The 19,276-nt window shown below is 37.8% G+C and overlaps 1 protein-coding gene across 1 annotated transcript in view; it reads right to left on the bottom strand.

The window, feature by feature from the left end:
- RARB (retinoic acid receptor beta) overlaps positions 1-19,276 on the bottom strand; it is a 625,020-nt gene that overhangs the window by 583,092 nt on the left and 22,652 nt on the right. Inside the window, exon 2 of the mRNA XM_084902993.1 lies at positions 9,045-9,123. The gene's annotated coding sequence lies outside the window, so the exon portion shown is untranslated. The remainder of the gene's footprint in view (positions 1-9,044; positions 9,124-19,276) is intronic.

Raw genomic sequence — 19,276 nt, 5'->3', positions numbered from 1 at the left:
CAATCAATTTAATTTTTAAAAATTCAAAAGTAAAATATAGAAATAAAATGCAATAAACTAAGACACAGAATTTACTGATTATTGAAATGTGAGAAAACACCATTAAAAACAGAAAAACCAGGCCCAAATCTACCATCACTATGTCACCGCAATTTAATCTTTAGAGAACACCCTTGGACAAAAATTGTGGTCTGGCCGAAACCGGTTTGGCTCAGTGGCTAGAGCGTTGGCCGGTGGACTGAAAGGTCCCAGGTTCGATTCCAGTCAAGGGCATGAACATTGGTTGCAGGCACAACCCCAGTAGGGGGTGTGCAGGAGGCAGCTGGTCAATATCTCTCTCTCATAGATGTTTTTAGCTCTCTATCTCTCTCCCTTCCTCTCTGTAAAAAATCAATAATATTATATATATATATATATATATATATATATATATATATATATATATATATTTTTTTTTTTTTTTTTTTAAAATTGTGGTCTGTAACTTAGAGAAGTTTGGGATGCTCCTTTGAAAGTTGTACCCTCAGTATTTCAACTCTGTCCCATGTATGGCTTTTAAAAAAAATGTACTTTTCTTCAAACTAGTCCTTCATAAAATGCACAATCAATAGAGCCCCTAATGGTTTTCATATTTCAGTCTAATAGATAACATGGCATTGCCCTTCCAACCTCTTTTGCTGCAGAATCACAGTTTCACAGACACATTTTCCTTTCAGCCAGACTTTATATGTGGTAGTCACAGGACACTGGCATTAACATTTAATAGAGTTTGTGAGCATAAAGCACTTTTATGGATACCTGCTAGAGAGCTTTATTTTCCTTTGAAAGTTTTATTAGAGCTGTTACATTTTTCTGCAGTGTTTTATGTGACTTGCTGTAAATGATGATTGTATTGCATTAAACAAAACAAAATCATCGGCGTCAGGCAACTAAAACACTATGTGACCAGATGCTTGTCACCTAGTTAGAAGAAGGGAGAAACAAATCTAACATTACACAGAAGTCCCTGGTTTTGCTGGTGAGGATAATGAAAATTAAAAAGCCATATAGGGTCTAAAATGAGAAATTTGATATGATGATACAGATACAAATGAATTATGAAAATACTAGCAACTTACACAAAAATTATTGATTTTCCCCCTTTGATTACTATTTCAGTGATGAGAGTATATTAGGTACTTGTTTGCTTGCAATGTGTTTTATTAATGCTCTATATCTGACACCCAATTTGGAAATCAATGCTTATTTCATCATTTTTCTCTGAGGGGTTCTATTATTTACAATTGATTTAACAGGAATGAAAGGCTTACCATTAACAAGACCCAGCTGCTGACACTTCGCAGATGAATTATTGAACTTCAAAACCAGAATTAACTTAACCATCGTCAAGACTGATGGTTTGATGATTTTTTGCGCCAAGTCTAATGTATTTATAATTAGAATGTCAAAGCAACTGTTTTCCTGCTTTGCCCTCTTTCTTGATTCTTTCACTTCATGGTATTTTAAAGCTTGTTTGCTTCATAGACCACTCTTTTTCTGAGTTTAAAAGTAATACTCAAGTAGCAAGTAGATATATAATCTCCAACTCATTGTTTAAAACATTCCCTTAAAAATTAGGACAAGATAGGGTTGTCAAAATTCACAAGTTCTCTTAAAAATTGTACTAGAGCCCTGGCCTTATGGCTTAGTTGGCTGAGTGTCATCCCATGCACTGAAAGGACACCTATTCAAGTCCTGGTCAGGACACATGCCCAGATTGTGGGTTTGATCCCAGTGGGATGCATGCAGGGGGGCAGCAGACCAATGGTTCTCTCTTATCCATGTTTCTCTCTCATATCCATCTTCTTTCTCTAAAAAATAAAAGTAAATGAAAACAGGTTTTTAAAAAATTGTACTATAGGTCTTAATCAGTATAATAACATGCCCTCATCTTCTCTCCTCCACCTATTCCAACATATACATACAGGGCAAAATGGTTGAAAGAAGAACCAGAGATATTATCTCAAAAAGAGCTACAAACATTTTAAATAATAATATGAGTTTCTAAAATTTTCTCGATATAAAAATCAATTATACTTATATACTATAAATAAACATAAAATGTGATTTCTAAAAAGCAGTTATTAAAAATACAAAAATAATGTATCTATTATAAGCCAAGCAGAATTTAGGTCACTTCCATGTAGAAGAATATAAACATTCCTGAAACATACTAAGAAGTCAAATAAATGAGAATAATACCATAGTCGTTAATTATATCTGCATCCACCCCGGCAAAGCTAGTTCAATCAAAATCCATACATTGTTGTTGTTTTTTGTTGTTGTTGTTGTTTTAATATATTTTATTGATTTTTTACAGGGAGAAAGAGAGGAATAGAGAGTTAGAAACATAGATGAGAAAGAATCATTGATCAGCTGCCTCTTGCACATCCCCCACTGGAGATGTGCCCGCAACCAATGCACATGCCCTTGACTGAAATCGAACGTGGGACCTTTCAGTCCATAAGCCGACGCTCTATTCACTGAGCCAAACCGGTTTGGGCCATAAATTGTTTTTCATGGAACTTGACAAGTTGCATCTGAAAATAATTAGGAAATACAAAGTAAAATAGAAACCAAAACATTCTCAAAGAAGTACAAAAATAGGAGCCAGAAATCAACACTTAGTGTAAAGAAGAATTAAACATAAGAGTATTGACACAGAGTAAACTTATAAATAAGACAGAACGAGGAGCTCAGGAAGACACATACACAGAAATGTAATATATAACAGAAAAGATACTTATTATTGAGATAAGGGTAGTAGATAAAATAAATAGTGTTGGAGCAAGTTGTTTCCATATTCGGGGAAAATAATAGATCCCTATTTCACACCAGTTACAGAAAACCAATTCCAAATGAATGATGTGAAAGAAAAAACTAAGATGTTTATAAGAGATTAAAAGAGTACTTTTAGTTCCTTGAGATAGTTTATAAAAGAAAATTAGAATGCGTTAAAATTAGTAAGAACTTCTAGAATGGAACAAAAATATCACAGATGTTTCATTCAAGATAAAACACATGTTCATTGAACATGAAAATAAGCACAACCTTATTGATAAATTAGGTAAATGAAATCGTGAGTTATTTTATTACACCAAGCAAGTGTGGGAAAATAAAGAACTTTAGTGGTACGAAATGACGTTGAATATATAAAACCACAAGAATACTTATACACAATATATTATTCCAAAATAATACAAGTGACCGAATCATAAACAAGGTAATAATTAACATTAAACTCAAGAGTGCTAAGGTTACATTCAGAAAATAAAAATAAAAAGGTACACGGGATCTCAAAGGAAATGATGACATCCTATTTCTTAAAATGGGTATGGAATGCTGGGCTTTTGTTTTATTAATGTATTTTACTATTTAATTATTTTATTAAATTTGTCTCGTATTGGTTGGTTTTATTGTTTAATTACTTTATTGCTGATTATTTTATTTGTTATAATTCACTATTTTTCATTAAATATTTGTCTATTTTTTTCTATTATTTTACTTAATTCATGATTTTATTATCTTTTATATATTCTTTCATTATTGTAATTGTCCTAAAAAATACACTATAAAAATTTAATCTACAAAGCGGAATGAAAATCTTAAACTCTTCATTATTTCAAAGCAATTAAAGAACAAATGACCCCTATGAAGCAAGATTACAAAGAAGGGATGCAAGATTTTAAAGGAATCAGAAAGACATGAAAATTTAGCTAGCCTAGCTCAAAAAAGAATGGCAGTGTAAAACAAAACTATTACAGAAATGAAGTCATACTAAATCAACCAGACAAGCATGGTAAAAAACGGTCAGTAACTTGAAAAACAGAGCAAAATGAAATTAAGATGTTCAAAGGGAGAAAAAGATTACTGATGCCTAAGTCAGATCAAGGTTATACAAGAAAAGCATGCATTATATCCTTAATAAAATGGGATGCTGAAAAAATATTCAAATAATTTTTTTCTGAAATAAAACGAGGCCTGAGCCAACAAATGAAAAGGGTATAATGGATGTTTGCCAGGGAGGGGGATTAGTGGAAAAATACAGAATACATAATCAACCCTTGAGCATATCTTTGTGAAGTCACCAGATTTAAAGAAAAAAAAAAAAAATAGGTGGGCAACCAATGAGATGAGTAAAAAGACAAATTTATTCCGGGTTGAAAATTTAATACTGCAATGATGACAATTCTGCCTGAACTATAATTAAAACTCAAAGTTGATTCAAATTTCCAAATGAGAAAAAACAATAAGACAGGTGTGAACAACCAGAAGAATGCTGAAAACAACAAAAAGAATAAGGAAATGGGCTAATTACTAAAGCTAATTACTAAATGGGCTAATTAATAATTAATGGATCAACATATGCACTTATGGAACCAAATAGAGTAACCAGACGTAGGCACAAATGACAAAGTATTTCACAGCAATAGGTCAAAAAATGACTTACCAAAAGAGGTTTTTAAAAATTAGAAGATGTTATACTGGAACTGTAAAATGAATTTTATTATGTTTACTCTGCTAATGTAAATCTGTATATCTTATCTGAAAAGTATTTTGTCCATATGAATGAAGTTCCCTTTTTGACTTAGTAATCTGGAGTTTCCATTTCTAGGAAGCCATCCTAAAGGATCAGTGTGAACACAAATATATATATATATATATATATATTACCCTTATAAGCAAATAGACCAAATGGCAGAACAACTGGACATTGCTATGACATGTGCTGACCATCAGGAGGCATATGTGGAACATGGCAGGTGTCGGCCACAGTGGGATGGGAGATCAGATGTGTGTGGGCACCAGACCAAGGTGGGGCACCTGTTGCTATCATCAGGGTGAGCTTCTGGTGGTTACTGAAAATTATTTGTTCCAGTGCATTGCAGTCCCACCTGGTACTCACACCTGCTGTTGGCTCTACTCGCACTTGCTGCCAGCAGCAGAGCCACCACTTGCACCTGCTACTGGTGTCCAGTACTGGCCCCGCTCAGCGCCCTCAGTAGGTGTGAACAGCAGCTGCCTGCCCCAATCGCCCCTCAGGGCTTCTCCACCTCCCTCTGCTCCTGAGATGCAATCAGGGACAGCAGCTGCTGCTCTCACCAACTGCTGGTGATGGCCCCACTCGCACCCATTGCTGGCCCCAGCCCAAATGGTTCTGGGCCATTAGTGGGTGCGAGAGGGAACAGCAGCAGCAGGGCTGCCAGCAGACAGGAACCTGGGGTGCTGCAGCGGGGGGGGGGGGGGGGGGGGGGGGGGGGGGCTGAAATCTGCCCCTGTGCCCACTGCAGTCTCACGGCCCATGATTTCTTTCAAAATGCACAAATTTGTGCACTGAGCCCCTAGTATGATTATATTTGTTGTTTACTTATGCAATACAACTAGACATAGTATGTGTACATTTTAGAAAGCTGAAATGCTTTGTGAGTGATTCATCTTCTTTATCCTTTTTCTATAATGGAGGAGAGAAGTTGATAAAATGCTCCTACTTTTCTAAGTATGAAAAATATAAAATCCAGGAGCAGAGACAGAATGAAGAGAGTAGGAGGGAAAAGGGAGAATTTGAAGGGTTGAGGTCCCTGAGGAACTGGGAAAAGGGTGGTGCCAAGAGCCTAGGGTGTGGGACTAACTCTAAGCATGCGGAGGCACACCCCTTTCCCACATGCCAGCAGAAAGAGGGGAGATGGAAGTTACAGGGTGAGCAAGAAGTTCAGCTTAACTTTTGGTAACTTCATAAAGTAAGGGCTAAGGCTTCATAAAGTAAGGGCTAAGGCTATCAAATAAGATTAGAAAGGTTTCGTGTTGAGGACCTGAGAAAAGTGGAGAAAATTATAAAGCAGCAGTTCTTTAAAAAATGAAGTCAACCTTTTCACTAATTCAGAGTATAGCCCCCACCCCCTCCCACCAATTAGTGGGAATTGATGGTGTTTTCTAATTATACTGGATTTATGAACAGGCTAGACATACATGAGATTTTATTCCCTATTCTGTGTTTTGGCATTCGCTTCTTGATGCTCTCTTTCACCTAACCCAAGTTACGCTGACATGATCTTTGACTTCCCAGGGAGAAGTGTTCATTTTAACTGGCAGACAAATGATATTACCCTCGGAAGGCCCATCATGCTAAATGACCATTAAACCATTACACTTAAGAGCTGCCTCTCAAGATAGAGATTTCCAAGTGCTTCACACAGTATCAGTGTTCAACTCTCAGCATTTTATAGACAGGGAAATGTCACCACCAAGCTCACATGAACTCCTCTGGTTATAAAAAAAAAATCTGTGGCTGGTTAGCTCCCTTGGTTGTTTCATCCATGAAGTTAAATGACCAAAATCTTGAGTGGAACCCTTGTAAAGCTCGGTGAGGAAGGTTCTCTTCATAAGCCATTCATTTGCAGCCCCAGTTGAATGAGTTGTCTCTCAAAAAGGGCCCCTGATTCAGACAGTGTGTGGCTGCCATCACCCCATCAATCAGCCTCCTCTCTCCTATTCCTCACCAGGCCCCCTCCACATTCACCAGGCTCTTCTCCTTTCTAGCTACCCTGCCTTTATATCTCTCCCCAAGTCCATCCTTCCACTGTGATTATTCTGTTCCCACCCACTCCCTCTGCACTTCAAAATGTGCCTCAATTTCACAGCAGTCCAATATTTTTCTCCAGTAACTCTAGACTTCATGAGTGTCTATGTAGATCAATGACTACGTTTTATATCAAATATTCTACAATTTAGTTCACAATTATATTTGGTTTGAGAGTTAAGTTGCTCAAGAGCATGTAACAAAGGTATAGCACAATATAATGCAAAAGAAGCTCTGCTTTCTATTTCAAGTTCAGTACTTCCTACCCAGGTAATCTTGGACAATGTATCTGATCTCTTTGGACAGTCATTTCATCATGAGAAAGATGAAAAGCCATACAGCTGCAATTTTTTTCTGCCTTATACTTTTTAATCACTTCAGTCTTTAGTATCACTCAATAAATACTTGATGACTAATGGAGTCCTATTAATAGAGAATACAAATCCATAATGAGAGTGCAAAAAAAAAAAAAAATCATGTGCACAAAACCCCCAATGCTATGGGCAATGTAAGCTACCAGAAACAGTTCTTATTTTCCTTTCTCTTATATTCAGCCATATTTTTAATGGAATTTTTACAGAGAGGAAGAGAGAGGGATAGATAGCTAGAAACATCGATGAGAGAGAAACATCCATCAGCTGCCTCTTGCACACCCCCTACTGGGGATGTGCCCACAACCAATGTACATTCCCTTGACTAGAATCGAACCTAGGACCTTTCAGTCCGCAGGCTGATGCTCTATCCACTGAACCAAACCAGTTTCGGCCTCAGCCATATTTTTGAAATTGTGAAGGAGTGCTAATTTGACACGTTCGTTTACATTTTTAAATATTCAGTTGACAACCATTTCAAGCCACAACTTCTTGTACTTGAACTTGCCTACACAGATGTATACCTATATTCAAATCATCCAAGTGTTTGAAATAAAACCTTTTAATCACAGAAAAGTAATATATAAAATATGAAAAACCCTTTTGCTATATGACCTGCTCAACAACAGCCGTCAAGCCTCCAACTCCCTCTAATCCTGCTAACTATCGTGTTTCACCAAAAATAAGACATCCTCCGAAAATAAGACCTAGCGCAATTTTGGGAGAAAAAATTAATATAAGACACTGTCTTATTTTCGGGGAAACAGGGTAGTTAAAGAGCTGAAAGCAGACTAAGAGGGGACAGAAGCAGGTGAAAGGCCACTGGCTGGAAAGGCAGAATGGCCAAGATGCAAGATTTGTGTTCTAAGATCTCAAAGCATCAACACCCCAAATGCCCCCATGGGTTCCATATTTGACACTCCTTCCTTCTCTCATAATGCACAGGTAAAGATATGTTCTCTGAGCCTTTGAGGCATCAACTCTCTTGACTTGGGCCCGGTTCTCTTTGGGAAACCATTACTGTAGCATTAGGTCTCTGGAATGTTAAGGCAAACAAGTTAAGCAGAGATCCGCAGGACCACTTGCCTAGTTTTACTGATCTAATTCAGATGTTAGCAAGCTACAGGCTGCAGGACAAATCCAGCACTTTGAAAAAAGTTTCCAGTCTTTAGTTGGGGGAAAAACAAATTGATGACACCTGAAAACGGAGCCTTCAGATTTCGTGTCCATAAATAAAGCATTAGTGGACACACCATACTCGCTCCATCATGTATTGTCAAGGGCCGCTTTACTTCTACAATGGCAGAATTGAATAATTGTGACAGAAACTGTATGGCCTACAATATTTACTTTCTGGTCCTTTACAGGAAAGTTTGCACACATCTGATCTACACTCCCAAATCCGCCACTCCCAACACAGCATATAAAGCACATGTTTTAGACTTTAATATCTTTGCATATTTCACCCTGAGAAACCTTCATGATTTAGCAAAGCACACTGACGTTAGCTGAATGTAGAATTTTGTAGGACATGCTGAACCAGAAAGATTTAGAATTCTAAATCCCACTTAGAATTGCCAGAATAAAGCGGCTTGTGACCAACATCCTCTCAGGTGAGAGAGCTTGCCTTTTGTTTAACCTCCAGGTGAATACAATAACAGCACTGCCTGAGGTCATTCTAATGCAAATTCATTAAAACTGTACAAGATGAAGTAAGGACTGAACTTTTCTTACACCTTGAGTCTTTAAGACAAAATTCCACCACCAGGCATCCATCCTCACTTTATCCATAGCAACTCATATTCCACCCCAATCAGAGGCAAAGTGCCCAACCCACAGAACCCCAGTGTTTCAGGAGATACTAAAATACATATAAAACAGGGCAGCAACACCAATTCTTTTCTCTGAGCTCTTCCTGGGCAAGAAACTATTGCCATGGGTTAAGACAACTAGAATACATATTCCCAAACCCAGGTAAGGCTAATTATAAAGGGAAACGCTCAACATAACTACTGATAAGAGTATGAGGAGCTAAACGAGAATAAATCTGAACTTACCTCCTGTCTGTAGGTCCTGAAAACAAGTCTGTAGATGAGAAGGTTGGGTGTCAGTCTCTTTACGGTTGTGGTCAGGACCCTGCAAGAGAAATGGCCCGCATTTACCAGTCTTAAATAGCACAATGCAGAAAAATAAAATTTAAAAAAATATATTATTTAAGATAATTTCCCTGTCCTCACAATACCTTCTTTCCATGATGTGACATGTTTATTCTTCTCACTAGGAAGAACCACCAGGCTCTTTTGCTAAATCTTGAACAAACCTGGAACATCTCCACTGAAGTTCTGATCGCCCGGAAGGAAGGAAACCAAGTGAGGGGTGGAAGCTTCTTAGTGCTGAGCTTTATATTCATGGGGCTCAGGTGCAAGCTCTGGCACTTTATTATGCAAAAGAACTCACAAAGGGGGATGGCCATTTAATCATCCTGGTGCGTCTACCACCATACTGATCTTTGACTCCATAGCAAATTGAAAACAGATTCAAGTTCTGCTAAAATCCAGATCCATGAAGATGGCAAGAAAAAAAAGGAGACAGATTGTGACCTTCTTGGTTTCTTCATTTTTTACATTAAGTCCTAGGGTCTCCTGAAAAATCCCTCTCATTGTATTGCCTCAGCCATCTTAAGGAAGTATGTCAAGGGGTTTAATCCTAGCTTTCCTCAAAAACTAAATTCTTGCCCTAACTGGTTTGGCTCAATGGATAGAGCGTCACCCTGGGGACTGAAGGATCCCAGGTTCAATTCCGGTTAAGGGCATGTACCTAGGTTGTGGGCACCTACCCAGTAGGGAGTGCACAGGAAGCAGCTGATCGATGTTTCTCTTTCATCAATGTTTCTAACTCTCTATCCTTTTCCCTTCCTCTCTGTAAAAAAATCAATAAAATATATTTTTAAAAAACTAAATTCTTACCTTCTAAATGGACTTTTGCTCAAAGAATATAATCCTGTTTTCTTAATTTCTGGCAGGGAAGCTAAATAAGAGTCTCTTAGATTGGGTTTTAATGATCACAAGTGCATATTCCTGAATCGATTGCATTAGATCGATTAGTCGGCAAACTCATTAGTCAACAGAGCCAAGTATCCACAGTACAACGATTGAAATTTCTTTTGAGAGCCAATTTTTTTAAACTTAAACTACTTCTAATGCCACTACTTCAAAATAGACTTGCCCAGAACCTGGTATTTTGTGGAAGAGCCACACTCAAGGTGCCAAAGAGCCGCAGGTGGCTCCAGAGCTGCAGTTTGCCGACCACTGCATTAGACCAAAGAGAAGCAAGTAGTGTTTCCAGATTTGACAAATAAAATACAGAACTGAATTTGAAATTCAGATTAACAACAAACATCTATTTAGCATAATTATGTCCAAAATAAATAGTATTCATATACTAAAAATGTATTGGTTAGTTATCTGACATTCAAATTTATCTGAGCATCCTGTATTATTTCTGACAATCCCAAGAGCAACTTTAATTCAAAATGCTTCTTGGCGGATAAGTAGTGGGGGGAGGAGGGGAGTTTGGTGACTATATGGTGCCTAATCCTAGAAGGTCAAAGTTCTTTAAAACTTTGAAACAAACCAATATCCCTTTAATCCTCAATTCTGAAATCTGTATGTAAAAGTGAGGTGTGCTATCTAAATATTGCATGGGAATGCACTGTGAGGTAAGAGTAATGATAGACCAGCTATGATACCAAATGAACTGCAATATCCAATATTTTTTTAAAGATATTTTATTGATTTTTTACAGAGAGGCAGAGAGAGGGATAGAGAGTTAGAAACATCCATGAGAGAGAAACATTGATCAGTTGCCTCCTGCACACCCCCTACTGGGTATGTGCCCGCAACCAAGGTACATGCCCTTGACCGGAATCAAACCTGGGACCTTTCAGTCTGCAGGCCGACTCTCTATCCACTGAACCAAACCGGTTTTGGCAACATCCAATATTTTTAACTTCCTTAAATTGCCTTTGTATATATATGTTACTGATCAGTGTAACTAATTTATAATACCTAGACTATAGAAGAGAACAAAGCTGTTTGGGTGCTTTCGATTCAACTCTTGGCCATCATCATGAACTATCAGGGATAGCTCAGCAACTAAATAATGAAAAGTCATTTTCTCTACAGTTTTGGTGAATTTTCTCTAACAAATAAATCAGTTTAAAGCTCATCTTGACACTCTCCCACCCCATCATTTCAATGCGGAAAACAAAGGGATTTATCCAATTGCTTTCTCAAGATTCAAACTCCTTAAGTGTTGCCTTAGACTCTGTCTGACCTCTTGAATTCACAGGTGGGAGATTAAGGTAGAAAAAACTAGCAGTTCAAATCATTGCAGTTTTAAGTCTTGGTAAAATTTAATCATTGAGGTTCCTGGTGGCAAATTAAGGTTGAGCAAAGTAATTAAAGAGTAAAACATGTTGAGAAGTAGTTTATTTTTAATAACTGAAAATGGCCCAACACCAAACATTTAGGAGGAAAGAAACTACTGAATTTCAAGGTTATCATATTAAGTTATCAAAGCATAATGCCACAGACAAGTAACTCATTGGGGAGATAGGAATTGAGTGCAATGCAAAAATGGACAGAAACATAACTAATTGGGTACAAGGAATCTTTTGCTTTGATGACTTGAACCAACCTCAGGGACATTATGGCACACATAATACCTTATGAACCTTAGAGTTACTTTCATTGCACAATGGATCAGAGTGGAGTGTTTCTATTTCTTAATATTATTGATTGGCTTGAGCAAACCAAAAAGGAATTAGTTCCCTCTGACTGCTCTTCTGAATGTTCAACTCAGAGAGCCTAAGGACAGAGTTAAGAACCCCTCGGTATAATCCCCTGAGCAGGCCATGATAGGTCTAAAACTTGGCCTCTCCTTGAGAAGGCCTTGAACCCTCATGTGTTAATTTTCATACTGGGGGAATTCCATTTCTATGACATTTCAAAAATAAATGGAGACCAGCATACAAATATATGAGCAGAATGAAGATTCTCAAAATAGTGTTTGTATTCAAGAATTACTTTGGGAAACGTGTTATAAATCCAGGTTAACAATCTCTTATCACAGAATCTCTGAATATGGTAGGTCTAAATTTTTCTGGGTTGTGTTTATAATGCATATAATATGTATTAGTCATATACTATGAGCAACGTAATATGCTAAGCATTGACAATTCAAAAATATATAAATTATACTATTCCCTCTCACAAGTTTACCATCACTCAAGCACTTTATTTCTCAGGGATAGGCATTAATCTGCTTTACATAAGAGAAAGTGAGGTCCAAAAAGACCACAGAATATACTCAAAGACACATAGACAGTACCAACAGAAGCCGAGGTCAAAAACAGGTAAGTACATTCATTCACTCATTCATTTATTCATTATTGTTCTCACCTCTTTTCCAACTATTTTACTCCTAAACGCCTACACTTTGTCACCCTGACTTACTTGTTGTCCTTTGAACCTACTAGATACATACCTGCCCAGGACCTTTGCCTTTTCTCTTCTCTATGTCTAAATATTCTTTATCTCTTGATTCTCTCCTTCAGTCTTTGATCAGGTACCACCTTCTCAGTGAGACCTTCCATGACCATAGTATTAAAAACATACTACTTACCCTTACCCAGAAAACACTAACCTCTTTCTGCCTTCCCTATCCTTCCAAAGTGGAAGTTTAATGGATAAAGTGAAGACTCGCCATCTTATAAATCTTACGTGTAGCACTCTAATCACTCTGAGTGATGTACTAGGTGTACCGGTTAATCATGCAGATTTTGTAATTAAAGAAAACATGATAATTTCAAGAGAAACATCAAAAGTGCTTTATTCAAAGTAATGTTCATTGATAGCTACACATTTCCCCATCTTTCAGGTAATTTGTGGATACCATCCCAATAGAACTTTGCTTGTTTTGAGGCAGACCATTCAGAGACCCAATTTTCCACTTCTTACATTTTGAAGTGCTGCTCAGAAAGTGCGTGTGCCATTGATTGGGACAAGTGGTAATCTGAAGGAGCAAGGTCTGGTGAATACAGCAGGTGGGTTAATACTTCTCAGGCAAGATCTTTTAACATGTCTTTAACTGGTCGTTTTACAATCAAAGCGTGGTTCAAATTGACCTGGACGTTCTTTGTCTTTTACATGACTTTTAAAGTGTTTAAACCAGTGTTCACAAGTATCTTGAGATGGAGCATGTTCACCATAAGCTTCCTGAAGTATATGATAACTTTCAGCAGCTCAGTTCTTCAAAACAAAGTAATGAATTAAAACTTCCTGCAAATTCTCTCTCTCTTTTTTTGGCACAAAATTCGACATTTTTAAGCATAAAAACATCTATTGATATGATGTTAACACCTTCAGAAAATTTGACATATGAAGTTTTGAAGCTTGTTCTCAATACAACAATATAGCATACATATCAAATCGCATATACACTGAGTGGCCAGATTATTATTATGATCTCTGAATGCATAATAATCTAGCCACTTTATATTTATATTTATATTTTTTATATTTATATTTATATTATTTATTTATTTAGAGGCCCGGTGCATGAGTTTGTGCATGGGTGGGGTCTGGCCATCCTGGCCAGCGGGAGGGGACATGGGTGGTTGGCCAGCCTGTCTGCTGGTCGAACTCCTGGTTGAGGGGATAATTTGCATATTAGCCTTTAATTATATAGGATATATGCTGAGTGGCCATGTTATTATGCGTTCAGAGATCATAATAATCTAGCCACTCAGTGTATGTCAACATATGTGTAACTCCATCTATTGAAAAAACTCTGCATTATTAACCAGTACACCTAGTTTGTGTAAGTCTACATTAAATAGTTTCTTGCCTGTCTCTATTGCTAGGATGGTGGCTCTCGAATTTTGGCATTTTCAGAATCACCAGGACGACTTGTTAAAACACACTTTCCATATCCCTCTCCCCTTCCCCCTCCCCAGAGATTTGATTAAAATAATGCTAATAGCACTGATCAGCAGACCATTTAGAAAAGCCTTGCCCTAGGGCATACATTCTCATCTGGGAAGATTCTTCCCCTCCCCCCTATATCCTCTCACCTTCAGGGAACAGTTCACAACAGCTGAAGACATTTTTTACTGCCAGAACTGGGGTTAGGAAGCCACTTGGCATCTCCATGAGTAGAGGCCATGGATGCTATTAAAGATCCTACATTGCATAGGACAACCCCACACAGCAAAGAATTATCACCCCAAATGTCAGTAGGGATGGGGTTGAAAAACTCTGCCCTAGAAGAATGCTTCTCAAACACCCTCAGGCAGCAACTAGAGGACTTGTTCAAATTTGTACTGTCAGACTGCACCCCCAAAGTTTCTGCTTTGTTAGGTTGGCCCGCTGTGGACCGCTGTGGAGCCTGAAAATTTACATGTTTACTAAGTACTCAAGGAAAAGAGATACTGTTAGTCCAGGGCCCCCACTTGGAGAACCATGAAGTAGAACAAATGCCCCATAAAGCAGGGGTCTTTGTCTATTTTACTCACTCCTTCCCCAGCAACAGAGCATGGTATCCTATAGTCACTCAAGTTGCTAATTTTTAGTAACAAATCCCTCTCTCTGTCCTCCACAAGGTGATTCAGACACCAATAATCCTTCAATGATACACTGAGAAAGAGTTGTTTTTGTTTGTTGTTTGGACAGCAACTTTGAGATCCCTTCTATTCTTGTTGACTCCTACGTTCATTTATTGCCAATCAAAGAAATCTGATGAGAGTTCAGGGATCAGCCCAGATGCGCCTGTTTGCCTGGGGGAGGGGGTGACAAAGCTCAGATTACATCTCCACAGAAAGATCTTTACAATGGAAACAAACTGTCAAATGCAATTCTCTGCATTTTGTATTCATTTATGATAGAACAAAATGGTCCTACAATCACCTGCCAAACAATTCCCATTTTCAAAAAGTAAGGCCGGAGAATTCACATACACACACACACACACACACACACACACACACACTTAGTTCCAAAATATGATGCTTGAGTGAGGTTCCTTGCATTTTTAACTTAGTGGAACTCTGAGGTGTGTCTTTGTGAATGTACTTGTGCTTCCATAACCACATCTATGACAGTCCTATGATAGTATCTTCCAGGTGCTGCCAATTACCTCTCCTTACATCATTTTCTGGGGGGATATTAAATTCAGTTCCTTTTATCCTGTGCCCAAGGCCAACAATGAAACAGTTGATCTCCATAATTCAAACATGTCTGATATCTTAGATTCAATTGCCCGGTTTAAGACAGGCATTTAATGAAGAACTGGCGAATGAGAAGCTTAATGGCTAAAGTGAAGACACTCCACCATACAAATCTCTTTTTACTCACGTGGAATCATCAGCCACGGTTATTGATTTGCATTTACTGACTGGACTTTCTATTGTTTTCAGATGTATCCCCAGCCGATGCCTGCAGGCTATTAGTTTTCAGGCTGTCCTGAAAATCCCAAGCCTTCCCTATTGAAGGAGGAACTCTGAAACATTCACAAGAGCCAGGAGAATCCAATACATTTCAGAAAGTGCAAAAGCATTTCACCAGTTGTCTTCATTTCACAACAATGAGAATCTTAAAGAGAAATAATTAAAATCTTAAAAATGAACATGATTCACTCTTTACAAAAACAACCAGCATTACTGTTATAATTTACTATATGTATATGTATATGTATATAATTTACATGGAATTCACCTATTTAAGTCTATATTTTAATGATGTTTCACATACTTGCACAGTTCTTCAACGATTGCCATGATCTATCATCCTAAAGTGAAACCTCAAGCACATTTATAGTTAACAGCTACTACCCCCAATCAACACCCATTTCCTCTCTGTCTCTATAGATTTGCCTTTTATGGAAATTCCATATAAATGTAATCATAAAACATGTAGTCTTTGTGCCTGACTCCTTTCACTTAGCATATTGTTTTGAGGTTGGTTCATCCATGCTATAGCATTCACGAGCACTTTATTCCTTTTTTATTGCAAAATAGTATTCATTGTAGAGGTATATTATAATCGGTTTATCCATTCACCAGTACATGGACACTTGCCTTGTTTTGACTATTATGAATAATGCTGCTACAAACATTTGTGTACAAGCCTTTATGTGAACATATTTTCATTTCCCTTGGGTAGATTCCTAGAAGTAGAGTTTCTGGGTCATATGGTAAATCTATGTGTAACATTTTAAGGAAATGCTGAACTGTTTTCCAAAGTGGCTGCTACCTATTACAATTCTACCAGCAGCCTATGAGGGTTCCAGTTTCTCCACATCCTCTCCAGCACTTATTATTCCCTATCTTTTTTTATTATAGCCATACCTGGTTCATTCTAAATGTTGAGATAAGAATGATTTCAAATTTGTACCACAAATATAAAAATACATCTTACACGTATTGAGGGCCTACTCTGTGTAATGTTCTTTAAATATGTTTAATATATTCCTGTTGACCCATCATGAACATAGTGAGATATCATCCATGGTTTACAAATAAAGATATGAGGCTCGAAAAGGTTAAACATTTGCCCTTGAAATCCCAGCAAGCAGATGGCAGGATCGGAATTCCATGCCAGATGTGCGTGATACAAAACTTAACTATAAGAGTTATTCATGCAGAAGTGAAGACATATTTGAAACATAAGCATGGGCTTCCTCTTATTAATCATGACCAAGACACTTCTGTTAATGTCATCAAAAGAGGAACTAACAAAGAGTGAATTCATCTGTTTCAAAACACTACAGATTTTATTTTTTAAAGAAACTATACTGGAAAAAAAAAAGAGCTAGGGAGTTTAAGAAGTTTTAGAGAATAATTTCACCTTGAAATTTTCTCTTCAAATGACAAAGCCCACAGTTGTAGTTTTGATTGAAGATTTAACTAGCAAGATATTTATGACAATCAAAACTCAAATGAAACATACTTTATAGCCATGAAATTGCTGAATGGTTTTTATTAACTGTACTTCGTCATTTGCTACTATCTAAAGATGTGAATTCTGACAACTGCTGTTCATGTTTGAGTGCTCAAAACACATTTATTGCCGGTTTCTGGCATCCCGTCTGTGATCGAAGAGTATTGATGTTTCATCTGGCTCATATTCCATTACAAATAGGCTGTTGGCAGAATGGTGGTGGCTAAGTCAGTGGATGCAACTACTCCAGCTCAAAATTAGTACCTCACTCTTCTCTGGCCATACCTCTTGTTCTACCCATTCTCTTACTGCCAATCACAACCCCAACTCTATCTGATCTGTTCATTGTCATTCAAAAGTACACCCTCCCTCAAAGTCATATTCTTTTCTGTCTTGGAGATTTTCTAAACACTGACTAAAAATGCTCAGCATTTCAGAACAGGTACCTTATTTCCATTGGATTCAATATTTACCTAGTTGATCCAGATGGTTTGCTAATGAATACCTGTTTCCCTGTTTTATTTCAGACTACTTAGTGATGTAGATTGTTGCTACTTAAGTATAGTCTACAGACAGACAAAATCAGCATCTTTTGAGAGCCTGTTAGAAATACAGAATTTCTCACCTCATCCCTGACCTAATGGTCATAATCTGTATTTTAACAATCTGTCCAGATGATTCTTAACTTTAGCTACATCCTTCACTTTAACTGGCATGGATTTCTAGGCCTAACCCCAGACCCAGAACCTCACATTATGCAGCTGAAAATCTGCCCTTACCAGGAATTACAGCAAGGAATATTTATCATTCAGAAAGCACTTCCTTCTCTCTTCATAGGTTTCTTCTCTCTGCCTCCAAACCTACTAAAGCTAGTCTCTTAAACAACAAAAATCTCTTGACCTTATTACCCCAGTGAGGAAGAGTGCACTATTGTTCACATTTATCTGCTTCCTCTCCCAGTAGAAGTATTAAACAGACCCATCCTGTTGAACCCAGATTTGCTTATATGGCTTACTCTGTCCAATGAAATATAAGCAGAGGTGGTAAGGGTCATTTTTAAGTAGAAGTTTTGTTTTGTTTTGTTTTGTTTTTTTAAATATATTTTATTGATTTTGTACAGAGAGGAAGGGAGAGAGATAGAGAGTCAGAAACATCGATGAGAGAGAGTCATCGATGAGCTGCCTCTTGCACACCCCCCACCGGGGATATGCCCGCAACCAAGGTACATGCCCTTGACCGGAATCGAACCCGGGACCCCTCAGTCCCCAAGCCGACGCTCTATCCATTGAGTCAAACCGGTCTCGGCATTTTTAAGTAGAAGTTTTAAGAGTCAGTTGATGCTTTGCCTTTCTGTCTACTATCACAAGACTGGCATTGACCCAGATAGAGGAGGCCCTGTCAGCTTGAGTCCAGAGAGAAGACAACACAGGGCAGAACCTAAGGTGACTTAGGGAGGGAAAGTGAATTTGCTGTTGAAAGCCATAGAGATTTAAAGTCAGTTTGTTACAGCATATTTTAGCAAAAGCTGATATTCCTTGAGTCACTATCATTTATCCCTTTTTCAATTAAAAAACAAACAAACAAACAAAAACAAGAAAAACATGCCTAGAGAACAGAGTCTTACTTAAAGGTGCCCTTACACTTGAAATCTCTATTAGACTGCCCCCTTCTCTTCTGCCAATTCTACCAATATTTTTTAAAAATATATTTTATTGATTTTTCACAGAGAGGAAGAGAGAGGGATAGATAGCTAGAAACCTCGATGAGAGAGAATCATCGACCAGCTGCCTCCTGCACACCCCCTACTGATGATGTGCCCACAACCAATGTACATGCCCTTGACCGAAATCGAACCCGGGACCTTTCAGTCCGCAGGCCAACACTCTGTCCACTGAGCCAAACCGGGTTTCGGTTTTACCAATATTTTAAAAATTTTACTTCTTCTGATTTCCAGATACATCCCGGTCTATTTTTATTTAAGTACAGCAGGGATCAGCAAATTTCTTCTGTAAATGTGTCCAGATAGTAAACATTTGGGGTTTTGCAGGCCAGATGGTCTCTCACAACTACTCAGCTCTATCGTGGTAGCATAAAATTACTCTCAGAAACTTCATAAACAAATGGGTGTGGCTGTGTTCCAGTAAAACTTTCCTGATCCAAGGTTCAAAACTTACAGTTTATTCTTAACTTGTCCCACACTCGAACCCCCTCCAAACTAAGCCAGGGATTAAGGACTCACAAAAACCACAGAAATTTCATCTGAAGGGGTAATAGAAATTTTCCACACTATA

This window comes from Pipistrellus hanaki, assembly GCF_964339955.1.
Source record: "Pipistrellus hanaki genome assembly, chromosome: 13".
Classification (NCBI taxonomy): domain Eukaryota; kingdom Metazoa; phylum Chordata; class Mammalia; order Chiroptera; family Vespertilionidae; genus Pipistrellus; species Pipistrellus hanaki.
Note: the sequence above shows the minus strand (reverse complement) of the source record. Positions and strands in the feature narration are given on the sequence as shown.